The sequence below is a fragment of the Nematolebias whitei genome, chromosome 14 (genome assembly GCF_014905685.2).
Source record: "Nematolebias whitei isolate Nwh7 chromosome 14, NemWhi1, whole genome shotgun sequence".
NCBI classification, from domain to species: Eukaryota; Metazoa; Chordata; class Actinopteri; order Cyprinodontiformes; family Rivulidae; genus Nematolebias; species Nematolebias whitei.
In genome coordinates this window covers 20,006,633-20,009,850 of record NC_056511.1, presented here as the reverse complement: position 1 = coordinate 20,009,850, position 3,218 = coordinate 20,006,633, and positions in this window count along the sequence as shown.

The window sequence follows — 3,218 nt, the reverse complement described above, 5'->3', positions numbered from 1 at the left end:
GCCCGGGTTCAAATCCTGGCCAGGGCCCTTTCTGGGTGGAGTTTGCATGTTCTCTCTGAGCATGCGTGGGTTTTCCCTGACTAGTTCGGTTTTCTCACACAAAACAAAAACATGTCACAATCCTCGTGTTTTCGACCCATATGCAGGCAGGCAAGTGAAGGAAGGAGTTTAAATTTAAAAAATTATTTAAACAACAAAACAAAAAGCTGACGGGGCAGCACAAAGACTTACTCCAGCTAAGTAGCGAGTAGTACAGAGCAGAATCATCAGACAGACAGACGGACGGACGGACGGACGGACGGACGGACGGACGGACGGAACCAGAACAGGAGGAGGAGGACTGAGAAGTCTGTGCATAAACAGAACAATGACCATGTGTTTGTGTAGTGAAGAGGAGAGGTTTAAGTAAGGCTGAGGGAGATGATGAGTGCACATGGGCATGTAGCTGATTAGGGACAGGTGAGAATGATCAAGACTGGAGAAGCAGACTGAGGAGTGAATGAGAGTGACAGAAAACAGACAGAACAGAATCTCACAAGGAGCAGAATGGATTAAACACAAAAAGCAGAAAAGGGGTAAACACAGAAATTCAAGACAGACAATGGACAGACTGTGTCAAAACATGCATGCCAGTCTGATTGGTAACTCTAAATTGTCCCTAGATGTGAAAGAGAGAGTGAATGTTGTTTGTCTTGTTTGTCTCTATGTGGCCCTGTGATGGACTGGAGACCTGTCCAGAGTGTATACTGTGTCTCGTATAGTGATGGTTGGACATGGGCACCAGTGACCCCATGACCAGAAAAGGAAGAAGCGGGTAAAGATAATGGATGGATGGATGAAAATTAGCTCCTTACCCTTAGTGCGTGTGACATGTTTTTGGTCAGAATTCTGTCACCTCCCTTGACCCACCTGCAGACCTGGCCTCACTAAAATCGACAATTCGGCCAAAGGACTTTCAATTCAGTAAATCAAAACTCCATGTACAGATTCAGATCCAAGCCTGGTGTTCCGAGGTCAGATTGTGGGGCTGGCAATCGAAGGACCAAAATGTTGGTGAGAAATATTCTTGCTTTATCCTACTTATTCAAAAAGAACCACTCCCAATGGGAGGATATTATTTTTTACCTTTATTTACTTGCAAGGTCAGATTTTCAGTACAGGTTACACAAATATACATAAAGTAAACTCATATTGACCAGTCACAAGAATATGCCCTGAAATGCCTTCTGAGCTTCAAGTTATACCCCTATCAGTTCACTGAGTTCACAGAACTTGAAGGTGTCCTTGGCATGGTTATGACATGATATAGGAAATCTTACCAGCGAACCTGTTTAACAATAGAAAAGTGTCTGGTACAGCGTTGTTTCATCACTACCAAAGAGGGGAACATTTATTTCAACTCACCTTTAGTTATTTTACAGCAATATCATGGGTTACTTTAGGACAAATAGCTCATTCTTTCTTTCTTGATCTGCATCTCTAATGGTGGTTGGTTAACAGTATAATTGTCTCATCAGTCTTCTGACGGGCTTTGTAATAGAACATTTTGAACTATTTCTTTTCCTCATCAGTAAACTTGAAAGTTTGAAGCACTGTGTATCTCAAAATTATTGTGAAAATTAATTTACCAGGCAGGTGATCCTTGCTGTTATTAATAGCAGTCTGTCTTAAGGCACTGGCCCAATAAGCTTTAACCCCCTATTTAAAACCTTAGCCTAGACCAAACTGTCTCGGCTATTTTTAGGCCCATTTTCAAGCTGCCTTTTATTTTTTTAAATAAAAAAAAAGGTATATTCCCATGGTCAAGTGTTTTTTGGATGAGCACAATATCCTGAAGGTTTTTCAGTCAAGCTGCAAAACTCAGCACAGCACAGAATAAACTTTAGTCAGAGTTTTTAATGACATTCTTGTGGCTAATGATTCTGGTGAATATGTTATTGTCCTGATGAATCTAATTGCTGCCTTTGTGGACCACAACATTTAATATCACATTTACAGCACCAAGTAGGTATCTGTGGTACTGCAATGTCATATCTGGCAATTAGAAACATGTGTTTCAACATAGCTGGTTCTGAATCCTCCACTGCTTCTCTGTCTATTGGGGTTCTACAGGGCTCTGTTTTAGGCTCCCTACTTTTTTCTTTTTACCTGCTTCCTTTGGGCTCAATCCACAGAAAGCATGTATTTTCACTGCAATGCTGAAGAAAGTCAGATTTATATTCCACTAAAAACAAAAGATGCCCTCTCAATTAGGTCACTTCTGTTGTGTCTTTAAGACATCAAAGCCTGGATGTCCTTAAACTATTAAAATTTTAATGAAAAGAAAACAAAAGTTTTGTTCTTTGTGGCTCCTATGATCGTTCCCCTGCTCATCTGGGCCCTCTGGTGCCGCATGTAAAGCAAATAGTTTCTAACTGGGGTGGACAGTGATATTAAATTAGGTTTCCAGATTGGAGCGGTGGTCAAGGCCAGTTTTTAATCCCCTCGGGCAGCTGGCTATAAAGTAAAGCAGATCCTGACACAACAGTAGTTTGAAACTGTAAGCCATGCCTTGATCATATCTCGGCTAGATTACTGTAATGTTCTTTACCTTGGAGTCAGCAAGTCCTCCCTCAGTCATTTACAGTTGGCCCAGACCAATACTGCTTGACTTCTAATTGGAGTTCATAAGAGGGAGCACATACCCCCACTCTGGCTTGGCTTCACTGTCTGTTCATTTTAGAGGTTTTTTTTTTATTTTTATTCTTTTATTTGTTTTTCAAAGCTTAAATGTTCTTGCCCAATCCTACCTTTCTGACCTGCTTCACCTGTACTCTCCACCTCGGTGCCTTAGGTCCACTGATCAGCTGCTTTTGGTGGTGTCGAGGTCCAAATCGAGGGTCAGAGGGGACAGAGCTCTTCCTGGTGCTGCTCCAAATTTATGGAGCGATCTCCACTTCCCATCAGACGAGCCTCTTGACTGAACATTTTTAAAACTCTTTTAAAAATGCATTTTTGTTCCCTGGCTTTTGGCACAGCTTGAAACTTGGACTGCATGAATGTTTTTATTTTTTACTGGTTTTACTGTTTGAACTGTTTTATTCTTTTATTAGTTTAAATGTTATTGATTTTATATTCACAGCACTTTGTTGCAAATGTGCTTGTTTTAAAGGGCTTTATACATAAAGAAGAAGTAGTAGTAGTAGTAGTAGTAGTAGTAGTAGTAGTAGTAGTAGTAG